This window comes from Miniopterus natalensis, chromosome 4, assembly GCF_054644295.1.
Source record: "Miniopterus natalensis isolate mMinNat1 chromosome 4, mMinNat1.hap1, whole genome shotgun sequence".
In the NCBI taxonomy this organism is placed as follows: Eukaryota; Metazoa; Chordata; class Mammalia; order Chiroptera; family Miniopteridae; genus Miniopterus; species Miniopterus natalensis.
In genome coordinates, this window is record NC_142084.1 from 58,529,214 (window position 1) to 58,546,426 (window position 17,213).

A 17,213-nucleotide genomic window follows, 5' to 3' on the forward strand; every position below is an offset into this window, starting at 1 on the left:
TTATCTATCTAATGGCATCCTACTCACTGTCCTTGTCAAGCTCAGATGTCCCCAACCCTGCTGGGAAGGGGGGCTGGGAGGGCTTAAGCAGATTTGGATTTTGGCACTTACCGCCTGATGTCAGAATCATTTACCCATCACATAGTATCTGCTCAACAAATAAGTAAATGGACAAATGAATAAAGTAAACATCTGAGATGCCCTGTTGGTATTCTGTTTAATCTTAGTGAGAAAAACCTAAAACCTTTGGGTTCCTAATTTTCTGGCCCATCTCTTTGGAAACCAAGACCCCACAGCCTTTGTGTGTGTAGTTCTCAGGCTCTGAGGCTGGATGCGAAGCAGGCACGGCTGTTCACCCTCACCTGCTAGAGCGCAGCCAGGAGCAGCCAGGTCAGGAGGTGGGCACCCGACAGGAATCTTCTCTTCCACCCTATCTTGGGGCAGCAGAATAGAGCCGAGGACAGATGATCTGTAACATTTGTAACTGCCGACTTTTTCTTTTGAGAAGGTTGTGCTCTTGATTTCATCCCATTGAAAGGGATTTGGATGGGTGGAAGGAAGGAAGGAAGGAAGGAAGGAAGGAAGGAAGGAAGGAAGGAAGGAAGGAAGGAAGGAAAAAAGATAGCTCTATATGTATTTACCTATGTATCTATGTATCTATCATCTCTCTCTCTGTCATTATCTATCATCTACCCATCTAGTCATTCATCCATCTCACCCACCCATCTGTTTTTCATCTATTCCATCCATCCATCCATCCATCCATCCATCCATCCATCCATCCATCCATCCATCCATCCATCCCATCCACTCTATTATCTATCTATCTATCTATCTATCTATCTATCTATCTATCTATCTATCTATCTATCTATCTATCTATCTATCTATCATCTATCTATCCATCCATCATCTATCTATCATCATCTATCTATCATTTATCATCTATCTATCATCTATCTATCTATCTATCTATCTATCTATCTATCTATCTATCTATCTATCTATCATCTATCTACCTATCTATCTATCCTTTACCATCTATTGATATTTTAATTCTCAGAAGAGACACAGTCTTTGTTGAAAGTTGAGAAAAAATAACATCGCAGAGAAAAACTAAGTCATCTATTGCCCACAACTTAGAGACACTTCTGGTCATTTTTTTGCATCAGTCCAGTCTCTTTTTTTTGTCTTTTTTCTAGTTCTACATATACATATACATATACATATACATATACATATACATATACATATACATATACATATACATATATCTTTTATAATTGACATTTTATTCATTAATATTAGATAAACATTTTCCTATGTCCTTAAGCTATATATTTCTGCAAAAGGTGTTTCCTTTTCAGTTGAAAAATCAATATGAAAGAATTTGGGGGAAAAAAATTACCTACTCCATTGACATAACTATTTTTAACATACTTATTTTTACACACCAAGCTCCCTAGTCTTGTATGTGTTCAGAATTGGACCTGATGTGCTCACAGTGCTGATCTAGATCCGTTGGCATTTGACTTTATTCTTTCAACATCCTATTGTAGAAGTTTTGCCACATTGGTATTTGTCTTCACAGTTGTCATTTTTGATAATGGCACTACACTTTGGTGCATTAATGTAGCTTAATTCACTTGCCATTAGATAACTGAATGTCCCATTTTAATTCTTTTCATTATAAGTAACACTGCCGTGAACGTCTACTTGTTTATGTCCTTAGCTGGATTCCCAGCAGGGTAGCACTGGGTCTAAGCACATGAACACATTTCCAAAGGGTCTCAATTGATAGTTGAGGCACAAAATGACTCCATTCAATACCCAGAATGAACTGAATCTTTCTTAACAGGAAGAATTAAACCCCCTGAAGAGTATTTATAACTGATGTACCTCTGACCAAGCTACAGTGGCTTTACTCGTGCGGCGTTGTCTTCCTGAAGACCTGTTATAGACTTGCTGCTGGCTCCCACTGGCAAATGGAGAACGTTCCTTTCCCTAAACGCCATGGTGGATGGCACGCCCTTTCCTGAGCGTCAACTTACTCTATGGGGGACAGGACCGTTCTATCAGTTACAAGGCAAGATGTTTGCTTCCCCAGTGACCCTGGAGCACTCCATCGGGGCTGCTGGCTGCATTCACAGGGCTCGGAGCTCTAGACACAGCAGGACAGCATCTGGAAAGAGCCAGGACCTGGGGGCAGGGTCTGCCCTTACCCCATCATTGGATTTTGATTGGCACTTAGGTAAATCCCTGCACCTGTTTTCTCCTAAGTGGGTGCTTAGTGAATTTGTAGGTACTTGAAAAATTGTGGAGCTTTATGTGCATGCATAAGGTAACTAATGTCTATTTTAGGCTTCTTTAGACAATGTAGATTTCTCTTAGGCTTGGAGGCTGGTACTAGTTAGAAAAATCTGGAGCTATGTGTTCAGCAATTGTCATACTGGGATTGATTGTGTGGGAGAAATGAGGAGACAGGACCCCTACAACGGCTAGAGGGTAGCAGAGGAACTCAGCTCTCTTCTTTGGGCGCTGAGCTGGGATGGAAAGAGACCATTTGGGCCATTTAGTCCATTCTCTCACCTCTTCTGGGGACTGCCTCAGCCATTCTGCACAGTGGGTTTCTATTTGACTTTAGAGTCCTCTAGAAAAAGGGATTTTTCTCTCTGTAAGCTAATCTAACAAGTTCCACCATCAAAAGTTCTTTCCTCTACCTCCCCAAAGTCCCTCCTGCTTTATTCTTTGTCCCTATCTGCTTGATGTCATCTGTGGAGATGTACACACCTCGTCCCCATCTTACCCTGATGGCTGGTGGTTATGTTCCTTTCCATTTTGTTATGGGACCATGTTTGAGGATGAGTAGGGGTTGTGGTTCCCTCCACACCTCTCTCAGGTCTGCATTCCCCTTAATCAGAGGCTGAATGTTGTATGGATATAGGGGGGCAGGGGGAGGAAGGTCTCCTGTCTACACTGTGAGAGGGCAAGGCAGGCAGCTTCACCGGGGAGTGGGAAGCAGACTCTCTGGGCACCCTTGGCATGTTCTGCATGTAGGTGTAGGGTGTGGTCACCTCCCAGACGTTCACATCACCGGCTCAAAGAGTCACTCATCTTCCATCCATCCGAGGGGCAGTGGGGTAGCACTGATCTGGGATAAGGGAGAGGGGACCTTAACACAGGAGGAGAATTTCACTGGATTCTGGAAAAGGCACAGGCTGTGACTGATAGAATGGCCCTGCAGCCTCCAGGGGCATCAGGAGCTGGCTCTCCTGTTTGTGTTTGATGCTGAAACCTGAGAGGTGAGGCTGCAACTTCCAGGGGTGAGAGGTCCTGTGAAGAGGGCAGGTGGCTAAAGACACCAGTTGCTCCTGCCTGTGTCTCTTCACTCTGGTCTGTTCTTACCGAGTCAGAGAATCCAGGAAAACTTCGTTACTCCTCTGTTTCACTCCGACAAGTCCACACTTCAGGATGTTGCACAGGCCAGAGGAGGCGTGTAATCTTAAACTCTGCAGGAGCAAGGGTAAGAGAGTGACTTGCTCTGATGAAGACCATCAGCTCTTAGAGGTGGTGTCCTCGAATAAACAGCGGTTCCATTTGTGCTGGAAAGAACATGGGTCTTGGAATTAGGAGATTCTTGTCCCAGCAGCAGACCTTGGAAAAAAATCACTGGCTGTCAGAGCTGGAAAAAATTGTTGTTATCACACTGTCACCCCCCCAGAGTTGATGAAAAAGGAAATGGGGGCCTAGAGAGGTCAGGCTCTCCTGAGAGCCAGTAGCTGAGAGCAGAGGCTGGTGGAGGGCTGGGGGTGGTGTACGCTATGGGGAATGGGGGTGTGTGGGGCCAACGAGACCCCTCAGGACAGGTGGTCAGTGCTCCTTAGCAGCAGTGGCCAAGGGGGGCAGGCAGGACAGAGCTGTGGGAGGGGGTCCCCCACTGCTTTCTCTGCTGGGTCACAGGTCTCAGCAGCTGGCAGGAGCTAGGGGCACAGAAACAGGGATGTGGGGTGATGGGGAGAAGGGGCGGTGGAAATGTAGGTGGGAGGGGATGTAGGAGCCCTGTGCGTTAGGATGCCTTCAGGAGACCTCCCATGAGGTTTCTTTTTGTGCTTCTTGAAGCCCAGATCGTCTTGGTGGGAGCTGGCCCAGGAAGGTGAGGCTGGGAATGGGCCACCCAGAGGATGGAGAGAGGCACTGTACTCCCATGGGAGGCAAGCGCATGCTCTAGGGTTCCCAGGCAGGTCAGGGACCAAGTGGTGGTTTCTGAGGGCCAGGGGCTGGCACAGAGAGGCCCGAGATGCCCACCTGGACATCTCTGGGAGCCAGTGTCCCTTTGTTGTGTTTCTGCCACCCCTGCCTGTCCCACCCTGTGACCAGGCTGCAGAGAAAGGCCCAGCTGTCCAGGGGCGGCAGAGGGGCTGGGAAGCCGAGCGCGGGGCAGAGCGCTGAGGGCAGGGCAGGGAACCACAGCACTGGACGCTCTGCCTCCCAGTCCCTGGAGGACCAGGAGGAGGGCAGGGGCACGCAGGAGGCCTGGAGAGGGCGGGCGAGCAGGGCTGCTGAGTGTTTTCCTGCCCCTGGGAGCTGCTGTGACCAGGAGGAGGATGTGCCGGAGCCCAGTGTTTCCTGCCTGATAAGCCGGCCCCTCCCTGGGAGCCCTGGCCGGCCCACCTTCCAGCCCCAGCCCTGCCCAGGGAGGGCCGCTGAGGAGGAAAATCACTTCTCCAGATTAGCTCGCCCAAGCCCAGCCTTCCTCCCCCGCCCCTGTCCCCGCAGTGGCCACAGGAAACGGGGCTGGGGCCCAGCCACCTAGAGGTCCCCACCTTCAGGGCACTCAGGCTCCAGGCCCAGGAATGGAGCCTGTCTGGGGGCCCCACCATCCAAGCTCCCTGAGTGCGGAAGCCCTCTGGCTCCAAAGTCAACCATTTCCAAGGAGGGCAGCGACTGCAAGCCTTTTATGTGTTTGTCAGATCTCATGCCTACAGTTTGGGCCTAGAAAACTGGTCACTTTATTCACGGTAAGTTTATGTCCCAGCGCCTCCCACCTGGCCACTTGTCCCAGAGCACGAAGTACAGAGTGGGCCGGGCTTGGAAGGCAAGATGCCATGCTGTCATGGAGGGAAGGGCAGGGGCTGCTCCCCTGCCCCCACACCCAGCTCCCACCCTGATGAACTGTGTATCAGGGGTGAGATCCCCACCCCCCTGAGCTTCTCTCCCATCTGTAACTGGGAGGGTGACAGTAATGGGAGCTAGGGCCTCCTTCCCTCCCAGCATTCAGGCTTGAAAACTAGGGTGCTGGACTTGAACACTTTTAGGAGCACCGGGGAGAGTGGCCATCCCCGAAATAAAGACGTAGACCCAGAGAGGGTAGGGGGGTTGCTCAGAGACATATTCGCAGACAGGATCCCCACCCGAACTGTGAGCCACCGGCACCCAGGCGAGCCCCTTCCGCACCAGTATGGCTCCCCCCAGGCCCACCGCCCCGGGCATTCCGCCCCCAGACTGTGGCTGTCACCTCCTTCCCCACAGCCTAGACCTGCCTCCCCAGTGTCTGGGAAAGGCACACCCTCACCCTCATCAGGGAGCCAGCTCTTGGTAATAAAAGGGCACAAAGGGAATATTTAACGCCCAGTACAGAGGAGGAGCGCGTGCTTGCCTCGGGGAGAACGTTCGCAGGGGTGTCGACAGGCACCTGAGCGCCTCTGCCCTTCACGGGTGGGGGTTAACTGCCGTTCGCAAAGTGCTTTCCGGACAGAGGTACAATTATGACCTTTCCCAGGTAGGGAGCCTGATGCTCAGGTGGGGCAAGGAGGCCTAGTAAGGTCACCTGGCTGGTAAGCAGAGACAGGGACCCTGCCCGTCGATGGGACAAGCCTCCCCTCCCTTGTTCCTGCCCAGAGGCGGAGCTGTCTGTCAGCCTGCTCTTGGGGGAGCATCCACACACCACGGCTGAGCCTGAACAGCTAGTGGGCCGCTGAGGAAGATAGGGAATTCCCTGGGCTAGACTGCCCGCAGCCCTGCGAATGGCACAGGGCCGCCCGAGCCGCCTCCGCTGTGCAGCCCTCCCTAAGCTGGGGTCTCCGGGTTATGGCAGACCTGCATTTGGGAGAGGTGGGACAGGAAGGAAGATTGGGGTCTAGGCCTTTTCATCTTATACTCCACAGGTCTGGTCCATCCACTTGCCACTGTGTAACCTTGGGCAAGTCACTTTCCTTCTCTGGGCCTCTGTGAATTAGGAGGCCAGAATCGACAGTGTCCAGAGGCTAGAATACACTCGTTTTCTGAGACTATAGAAAGGAAGCAAGGAAATGGAGAAAGTCCCCTCCTCTCTGCTCTTGGCCTCAACAAGGGAGTGGTCTCTAGGGAGGTGGCACTGGTGGGGTGTCATTGGGAAGTGGCGGAGTGTCCCCCTGAGCAGAGTTAGAGCTTCGGCTCCTGAATCCAGGCCCTGAACACCTCCCACTGCATCACCCACTCCTGCCTCAGCTGCTCTGGGCTGCCTCCCAGCTTCTGTCACCAGGCCATGACCTGAGGCCCCCAGACACCTGGCCTGGACCCATTCCCATGCGTCACCCAGGCCCTGGCCCCACCTCCTTGGAACTCTGCCCCATCTTACCCACATCGCCTAATCTCTCTACCTCTCTACATGGGGTGTTGGGTTGGACAGGATGGGGCAAGAGACCTCTGTTGTCTGAGCCCAGCCTGGCAGGTCCTCACGTGAACTTGACACCCAGGAGCACCCTCCCTGCTGGGCAGGATGTGGTGCAAAGGTTGTCCCTGGCCTCCTGAGGGAGGCCGGGGCCTCTACGGAGACTCTTAGACTTCATAGAGGTCCTCCCAACCCCTGTCCACCCCAGGCCCTCAGCACAGCCACTCAGTGGCTGTCATCCTGCTCCTCCTCCCCTCCAATCCAGCTAGAGGTTCCAGAGGTCTGAAGATGTCACCCTTTTGCTTAAGTTTTTGTCTACCCAGTACTGCCAACAAGGTGAAGCTCAAACTTCTCTGAGGGGACATTCAAGTCCCAACTCCCCTGGCTGGACTCCTCTCCCCTGGCTCATTCCCCATCCTGTGTTCTGGGCATAGCACATTTCCAAATAGGAGCTGTTTCTTCATACCTCAGTGTCTTTGCATCGGCTGTTCCCTCGGGCTGGAATGCTCTTTGTCCCTAAATCTTTACTCTGTGGATCCTACTTATGTCTCAGGACCCAGCTCAAGTATTTCCCCTCTCAGAAAGCCTCTTCCTTGCACCTTCCACCCACCCAACCTACCCTGCCCTAGTCCCCACCCTAAGTGAGTTTGTGGCCCCATTTTCTGCATATTCCCACAACTGTCTCATATAGCACCTATGGGTGCTGATGCAATAGCTCTGTTTTTAAGCCTCTATCCTCCCACTAGTCTGGGAATGTATTTATCTGGCAAAGGCATCTCATTTATCTTTGATTCTATGGGACCTACTCCATGCCAGGCACATAGTAGGTGTCCAGCCAATATCTGTTCTACAATGGAACAGCTACTCAGCTCGAACATGTACTGGTCCACCCTGTGCTCAGAGTTTGATCTTAGACCCATCTCTTTATTTCTTTATGACTCAGCTTTTCTCTCTGTAAATTGGTACTGGTTTACATCAAGAGCTTTCAGATTATGGTACTGAGTAGAGGCAATGGGAATGGCTCAGGGGATGATCAATGGTGAGGTATAAAGTCCTAATGCAGTGGCCTTTTGATGATCCCTGCAAAAATTTGATTCTCATTGGCTCTCAGCCACCTCCTAGCCTGTGTCCATAGCCCACCCTTGGTCATCGGTCAGGCAGGAATGAAAACTCTTTGCAATAATCAACACCAGAGCAGATTAGGAAGAAAATTTGTGCTGCCTGTGGAGATTATATGTAGGTACACATACATACATTACACATACACCTATAGACATGTACATTGTGACTTTGTGAGACCTGCTATTGAAGACCTGGGATATCTTGCTTTCTGGCTGACCCCATTGGGACAGACACAAGGGCTGACACTAACAGCATTGGCGTTTATCACAGAAAGGAGCTGGCTGCTAATTCTATAGTAATAAAAATGCTAAATTACCTTTGAAAATAAATTTAGCCCTTTGGTAAGTTGCCTTTTCCATGCCTAACTAGAAAACATTTAATTATTTCCTTTATTAAATATGTTATGTAGGAACATACAGAAAACTTGGAAATATAGACACAAGGAGAGAGAGAGACTATAATCTAACCTGGAAAGGATATGTCCTGTTAATATTTTATTGTATTCTTTCTAGGCTTTTTTTTTTTTAGAGAGTGGGAAGGAGGGAAGGAGGGAGGAAGGGAGGGAGAGAGATAGACATCAATTGGGCCAGGCATCAAACCTGCAACCCAGGTATATGCCCTTGACCAGGTATCGAACCCATGACCCTTCAGTCTGCAGGCCGACGTTCTAACCACTGAGCCAAACCAGCCAGGGCTAGGTTTTTGGTGTGCTTTTTTTAATGCATATATGTGTGCTCACACAAATATTTTTGAGCTTTACTTTTAGAATATTGAGATGACGTTGTTTCATAAACTCGCTTTTTAAAAACATGAAACCCGGCTGACTCTTTTGCATCGATGCCTCTTAGTGGGCCGTGAGCACTGCTGTGGCTGTTAGAAGTCCCTTTCTATTATCCGGGTTATTAGGCCCCAGGAATGCCCTGCAGGTGCCGAAGAAGCCCGAGCTGCCCTAAACGAGGACCTTCTGCTAGGGAGTTCACCTGCTTTTCATGTCTGATGAGCCGGGTATGCACTCCCCACCTTTCAGGCTCTCAGCCTTCAGCTGCCCCCGCTTTCCTGGAGTACAGCCGCCCCAGGACTCCCTCCTGCGCATGTTCCCGTCACTCAAGAACTGTGCAGGGGAGAGGTGAGGGCTTTCTTTTCAATTGTGTTGCAAAAATAGGTAGGCACTGTTTTCATTTTCTAGATGTAGGTTCTGTTTTCCCATTGAATACCAGTTTTCAGATGACACATTTCCCGCTCTCCAATATCCCCTGACCTCCCTCCCCACCAGACCAGCTGCCTGCAGCTCTGATGAGAAGGGCCCCCCTGGGAAGGTTGTAGGCGGTGAAGGACACGGGGATGCCCATTTTTAATGCCACGACGATGGGTGCCCAGGAGGGAAGTAACTTGTCTGAAGGTTGCTCGGTGAGTCAGCAGCTTGGCCCAGCTGCACTGAGTGTGCTGGGAATGGGCCCCAGATTGAGGGCTGCCAGGCCTGGGCCTCTGACATGCGCTGTCTTGCTCAGGGCGGAAACCTCTCTTCCTGGGAAGGAGGGGCAAAGGCCCTGGGGTGTCCCTGGGCCTGGAGATGCCTCCCTCTGCTAGAAACTACACAGGGGGATTTTGGGTGGTATTTCCTGTGTGCGTCACCTCTGTCCAGCCAGACTGTGACTGTGCAGGACGTGGTCTTCCTGTTGCCTGTACCTTTCCAGGTTGAACACTTTCCAGCTCGCTGCAGGGGGAGAAAGTGAGCACGGACGGCAGAGACTTGGGCTCCTCCTGCACCTCACATTTAGGCCCTCACATTCAGCTCCTCCACTTGCTAGCTGTGAGACCCAGGGTGAGTCACTTCATTTCCTTGAGCCTCAGTTTCTTCAGCTGGAAGTATGGGGATACTGAGACTCCCTCCCAGGGTGGATTGAAATTCCATGCTGTCCTCAAATGATTCAAAGCAAGCCCTCCATAACGAAGCACTTTCCTTTTTGCTTCACCCTGCCACTGCCCATCTGGGAGTCACAGTGGCTCCCTACCCTGGGAACGTCGCTCAAAAGTCTCCACCTCATATTTAGGCCCTCTTCCAGATTCTTCTCCCAGCCTTTGTCTGCAGCAAGACAGGGTTTGTGGAGGGGGCAGAGGTCTCCGTGAATATGCAGTTTAAAACACAGCAGGGCTTGCTGGGCCAAGACAGCTTGAAGACAGGCCTCCTGTGCTCCTTTATGAACTGGGAGTTCAGGAGCTCCCACCCCTCCTACACAGACAGCCAAAGGCCCGGAATCCCACCAGCCACCCTTTCCTCGGTCATTGCCACCAACCCTCCCCATCCACTCACCTCAGCAACGGGGCCTTTGCTAGGGTGGGCCCTCTGCTCACTCTGGTGCCCTGCCCTACCCCTCTCCTATCCCCAAGGCCTGTGCTCTCCTGGGGTCCTAAGGGCTCTCCTGGACATGAATCTACTTCTCCTGTGACCACCCCACCCCTGTGTGCCTATGGGCCTGCCGCCCTTGGTTACATACCTACGGATTGAAGGTGAGGTTTTTAGCCTCCTGTCCAGATCGGACCTCCTAGAAGGGAGGGATCACATTAGTGTGGTGACAGATTTAGGGAAGAGGGTGAATGGTTAGAACAAGGTCAGGTGTGCCTGGGTTTGAATCCCAGCAGGTTACTTATTAGCTTGGGAACAAAGTAGGTAAGTCTCCAGCTCCTTCCGATCTCATCTGTTAAATCCAGTTTCCTCATCTGTGAAATGGGGATAATGAAATAAAGTGCCCGAAACTAGGTAAGTACTGAGTAGTAAGTTAGAGATAAACTTGTTGTGCTATTTTTGCATTCCCCTCTGTACCCAAGGATTCCACCAACATTCCTGACGTGGGGGAGCAGTGCACAGTAGTGAGTGTGCCGGGCTGGGCTGTGTGGCCACGGTGGGCACGGACACGGAGCAGGCAAAGCCGCACGCGGGGGCCTTGCGGGTCCGGTCTGAGCTCCTTGCCTGTGCTGACAGCCTCAGCCCTTCCACGGGCTCCCTCCGTGCTTAGTTTTTGAAGAGTCTTCAGTAGCTGCTTACATCAGGTTGGAGTGTGGCATTTCTGGGGCATAAAACTTGAAAGGGATGCGGAAGGCAGGGTCCTACATGGAGAGGGGAGCCCTCCCCGCTTTCCTGGGCCAGCGCCGCCGCAGCTCCCTGGGAAGGTCCGCGCTGGGAACTCCAGTCCTGGGCTTGTGGCCGCCCTGCCAATGCCGGGGCAGTGACTGTGGGCGAATCCCTTTCCTCCCTCGGGACTCGGTTTCCTCAGCTGTGCTGTGAAGGTCAACCTCCTGAGAAACTGAGTCCATAGGGCCTGGATAACAGTCTTATTGTAACAGGTTCAGGAAAGTTTCTCCCTGTTCTCACTCTAACCCAGCTGCCTGGGAACCTTGGCTGGCAGCCGCGTTGCCACTGTCTTAGAATGTTGGAGCAAGAAGGATACAAGTGTTACCTTGCTCCTCACTTCAAAAATGTGGGCACTGGCAATGTTCTCTGTTTTCATAACCTTTGGTGTGCGTATGAAAGACTTGACAGTGTCAGAAAGCCCTTTGGGTTCTTGGGAGGACGTTTTACAGGTATTACTATAGCTCCACTGCGAGGAGCTATAGCAATAAAATGCTGATGGTTGGCAGGATTTTGGACAATGAATTTTATGGTAGAGACCCTATTGAACCAGTGGTATATGATGGGATAGACGTTTTCTGAAGAGGGACCAGTGCTGACTGTTAAATTCTGTTTAGTGTTACTCAAATCCTCCACTTGACTTTGTGTATGCAAGTTCGAAGAGAAGAGGTTCCATCCCCTGGGCCCTGAGTAGTTCTCCATCTAAGAGTAGATGCTGCGGTCCTGCTCAGAGTCCAGAACAAAAAGGATGGCTTATACCTGAGAGCCATTGCACATGTAGGCAGAGTGGTCGTCATGGCTACAGGGGCCATGCTCTTTGAGGCCGTGGATGAGACAAGAACTCTCAACGAGTCTAGATGTTCTGGTTGCTTCTGTCATGGCTTCACTCCCTATTAGTCAAATGATCTTGAGCAATCATTTCACCTGTCCAGACCTCAGTTTCCTCATCTGTCATGAAGGAAGCATTCGCTGCCCTGACTATCTTGCTGACCTCAGTCAGGTAATGGGTGTGTGCACCACTGCCAGGGCGGAGCTGCATCCAGGGCGCTTGGATTAAGGAGCAATCTCTCAGTCTCTCCTTTTTCTCTTCTGCTTCGCATTGTACGTTGGTTTTCTTCTCTCCAGCTGGAAACAGCTACTGGCTGCTCTGGCCTGCTAGAATCCTTAGACCCTCACAACCAAGAGCCAGAGAACCCTGCCAGCAGTAGGTAGAAAAACAGAATCAATCATCCTGGCTGGGGGTGTGGTAGTGGGGTGAAGATAGAGTATTTTGACTGGTCGAGCTTGGGTCACGTGCCCAGGCCTGGCCCAATCCCTGTGGCCAAGGGCCATGGAGCACTATGACTGGTCCACTTGGGGAAGGCAGGCCAGGGAGGGAGGCACTGTGGCTGGGAGCCCCCATCAGAGCCAGCTGATTGTGGCAGGGGCTAGAGAACAGTTCTTCAAGGAAGGAGAGCTGGGGAGTCAAAACTGTAAATACCCACTTTGTAAGCCTTTTGGTACCAGGTTACATCAATATTTCTATTGTTAGCCCTGTGTCTTTTTCATATCTTCATATATGCAGCCTGTCCCAGTGTCTGTTACGTAACGGGCACTTAATAAGAGCCTCTTGAGTAGCCTCAGTGGTGAGGTTTCTGACACCCCAAAGTTACTTGAGTTATACACCTGCTTATGGCCTTCATATCATGCATCGCAATCACTGAGTATCTTTTTAAATATCTTGTCCATGTCCGCATTAGAATGTGAGCTCCTTAAAGATGGAGGCCTTGTTTATCTTGTTTATTTCTGAGCCCGTAGTGCCTAAAAGTGTCTGGTGCAAATCACTGGTCAAGTAACATTTGTGAGATGGATGAAAGCACAGTGTCTTCGTGGGAGGAGCCCGACTCTGCTATTCTGAGTTGCCCACCACCTTCCCCCATCCCTCCTCCCTCCTCATTTCTACATCCTGCCCCTCTTGGCGCAGGCCTGCCTACTTATGTATGCCCAACAACCAATTCTGGGTACATTTCTGCTCCATAGTTGTTTTTTAATTTAGTGAGAACATTGCTTTTACAAACATTTATATATCTGAGGTGATAATATTATACCCTCAAAAACAAAAACTTTTATCTTTCATGTTGAACTTATAAAAAGGGAGTTTCCAGTAATATTCACAGTAGAACAGAATGAGTTTCCAAATGCTTTACATTGATTGCCTGAATTAGATGAAAAAAGTGAACTGTTATTGGAATTGACTGATCTTCTCTGTATCGATGCATCTGATTACACTAATATGAAACTGACATCATTTAACCGTGTGACCTTCTCTTGGTGATGCTATCAGATGAACAGCTATCTCTTCACTCTTAGCATGTGTACAAGAAAACTTAGATTTGACAAGTGGACTGGAGAGAGTTCTCCAGAAAAACACAACCAATAGGATATAAAGTAAATATAATTATATGATCATACGTATGTATGATTATGTATAGAAATTATATGATTATATATAGAGATTATATATATTCCCCTATAGATATCTATATTATATATAAAAATATCTATATTATATATAGATATGTATATAGATATATATATATAGAGAGAGAGAGAGAGAGGCAATTCCAAAATCTTTAGAGCTGATGTTTCAGCTCAAGTCTAAATGCTGGCAGGCTGCTGTAGAAAGAAGAAGGGCTGATGTCCCATTTCAAAGGCTGTCGGGAAGGAGGAATTTCTCTTACTCAACAGAGGTCAGTGTTTTATTTTATTCAGGCCTTCAACTGATTGAATAAGGCCCACCATGTTAGAGAGGGCAATCTACTCTAGTTAGTCTACCGATTCAAATATTAATCTCATCCAAAACATCCTCACAGAAACACCCAGGATAATGTTTGGCCAGGATTTTAGATAGTCTTCTTAAAGTTACTGATGACCTTTGAGTTAGACACTGATGCTTCTTGAGCAGATTTGTGTCTTGCTTTTTATATAATCATTCACATCACTATGGCTTTCAGGGGGGATGGGATGGTAAATGCAGGTAACCATTTTGTGCATATTACAGTTTCATCATTAATTTTCTTGAAAAAGAGAAAGTCAAGATAACTCACATTTTTATTACTTACGTACTTTCCTTTTTTTGTCAAACTCATTGCTACTGAGAGTTATTGAAAAATGAAAATGCCACAGCAAACACCAAGATAAACCGTTTTAGACTCACACCGTACAGTATATGGCAAAGTCCCTGCAGCAAGGCGGCTCCGGCCTCTAGCTCCTGCACAGGATGCATACACCGCTCACCTGTCACTCCCACCTTCCCCTGCTGCCCCGGAGCCTGGCAGCCTGGTGGCTTCACGCATTTGCAGACTCTGGCACAACTGGTAGGAGCAGCAACACCGAGTTTGTCTCTTAGCACTACCCTAGAGGGGAAACTAACTCATTAGTTCCTATGTCTGCATGAGTTCCACCATCTCAGGGAGAGCTGCACTGTCCCTGAGATGGTAACACCGAGTCAGGAAAGGGTGGGGAAGGAGAGGCTGGTCAGCCCTTATCTTCTGAATTCAGCCTTGAGTTGAGGTAAAAACTCGCTCACTGTGCATGTGACTCACATACCAAGAGATGCAATCTTGGCGGAAGCTGGAAGTACAAGTGGAGGGCTACTAGTCCTATCCAGGTTCTTTTAAATCAATTCTTAACTGGATTCCCTTAAGCAATGATGAACCAGGCAGGGCACAGGGATGACAGGAGTCAACCAGGAGGAATGGTCACCTCATCTGCGGGGTACTTTATCCTCAGTCTTTAAGGGATGCTCCAATCTCAGTCTGATTTTAGAGCAATTTTTTCAGTTTGGGGTTTCCACACCTGGTGTCAGCATCCAGGCCTTGCTTAAGAGTGGGGCGCAGGTGGGAACTCTGCCCTCCCACAGTAGACCTGGGGTCCTGCAGAAGTTGCTGCAGAAGGCTGCTCAGTGCTGCTTCCTCAGGTGGGGGAGTGGGAGGGGCTGTCCCAATGGACCACCCATTCTCTGTTCTTACCTTGATGTAGAAAGCTCAGTTTTAGGTCCTGTGGTGTATAGGGCTTGAGGCTGCCACTCCTGTTTCTGAGAAAGCCTTGAATCTACTAGTCACTGTGGCTTCTTTCCTTCTTTCTGGTCCCTTGTGATCTCCCTATCCCCATGTCCTTCATAAGTGCAACATAGCTACATATGAAACAGACATTTAACAAGTTTTGTAGCCAGGACATTTACATAGTTGGATAGGAGCTGAAGGAGGGCGGCTTCTTACGCCTGCTCAGGGACCCTTGCTTGGAAGTAAACTTTTCCAAAGGCCACTTAGTGTACTTCTGATTTGGAAGGGCCTTGGTGTCCCCCGACATCAAGCCCCCAGGTTCCTCTGCTTGTTCTTGGGCAAATGATACCAAATGACTATGGAAGTCAACTGGGCATGGAAATGTTGGTCTCTCTTGCGCAATGGGGAGATCTTTTTAGGACAGAACCTTCTAGTCCAGTGGAAGGTTCCATAGGGAAGGGCAGGGCAGGACAGGTTCTTACTTCCATCAACTCTGCTTTTGTCCTTGACAGATGTGATGTCACAAGAAGGAGTGTCTTATACCTGAGAGGTTTGATAGGCTTCCCAATACCTTTATGGATGGACAGAGGAAGGTTCCATGATTTTCTTAAAATTTTCATTCATTCATTCATTCATTCATTCATTCATTCATTCATTCATTCATTCATTCTTCCTTCACTCCTTCACTTCCCAAACATTATTTAACATCTGAACCTACTGTATGGCTGAAACCCTGGCTCCAATCCCAACCCTTCCAGGTTAAGGGTGGAGCCACTCCTGGGGGTGAAGTGGAGCCCTGCAGGCTGACTGTGTGGACACACAGCTGCAGGGACCACCTTCTCCCTCTCGAAGCCTCTGCAGCACCCACCCCCTTGTTGGCCGCTTGGCTGGTGCTAGGATGGTGGCCGTGGCCAGGCTGGGGGTCTACCCATGGGGTGGTGACTGGAGACCCCCATGGCAGCAGTCCTGGGGAGGGTCAGGTCCAGCCGGGGAAAACAGTGTCAGTAGTCCACTGTCCACAGTTCAGGGTACAAATGGCCTGAAAATGAAAAGGTTCAAAGCCTTGGGGGTCCTGAGAATCTCTCTGGGCACTGGCAGGGCAAGGCTGGGATGCTGGGTATAGGTGTGGATGGGATTGTTGAACCTCTCAGCTTGGAAGTAAGGCAAGGCAAGAGGGAGCTATTAATCCCTTTGTACTGAATTGTCCCAGCCCAGCATCAACTGATACTTCCAATGCCTTCTGGACACTATAGCAGCGCTCTCAGCCCAGCTTTTTCCTAGGCTCGCCAGGGTGCCTGATTCTCTCCTGCTCCAGCATAGGGGGCCCCCTGTGTATGGCCTGGTCTGGAACAATACCCACTTGCCCCTTCCATCTTCCCCAAATGCGTTCACTCACATACATGCTTGCATATGTGTCTCACAAACACATGCACCACACACACAGGCTGCATAGATGTTTTGGGATCCTAGTCAGGTCTGGACAAGATAGGATGCCAGCCTTCACATTTCCCTCTGGGATATAGCAGTTTCAGCCACACAGTAGATATGGATGTTAAAAAAATGTTTGTGGAGTGGGGAATAAATACATAAATGAATGAATAAAGAGATGAAAAGTTTAAGAAAAACCTGGCACCTCCTTCTTCTGTCCAAAGAGGTATTGGGAACCTATCAAATGGCCCAGATATAAGTTGCCTTCACTATGGCATCAAGGTAAGATGGGGAGAGAGAGTCTGGGGCAGTGCTCCCGGTGAGGCCCCTAACCAGCCAGAGTCTCCTGTCTCCTGGAATTCTCTGAGGACTCCAGGGCTGGTGGCATGCCCTCCCCCAGGCTCCCTCTCTTTACCTAAGTCCAGCCTGGCCTCCAAAAGCAAGCTGACTTTACCTGGAAGCACAGAGAGCCAAGTACATCTTTGGTGGCAAGACCTAGAAAACAGCTGTGGCCTTGGAGAGACGGACATGATAACTACAGGGAGAGCTGCACTGTGGCCTGTCCCATCGTGAGCAAGGAACGTGGGGCAGACCACAGAGGTGATAGCAGGTTGCGGGCCAGGGAAGAGGCAGTGAGAGGTAGCATCGTTTCTGCCCTGATCTCATGGCCCCATTCTCCTATAAATTACATGTCTGCGATAGCCAACAACGACAAGATTTATGTGACTGCACGAGGCACAATGCTGCAGGGCAAAGAGCCCAGAAATAAGAGTCTGGATGCCTGAGTTCTAGCCCTGGTTCTTTCATTGACTCGCTAAATCACTTTGAGTAAATACTCCACCCC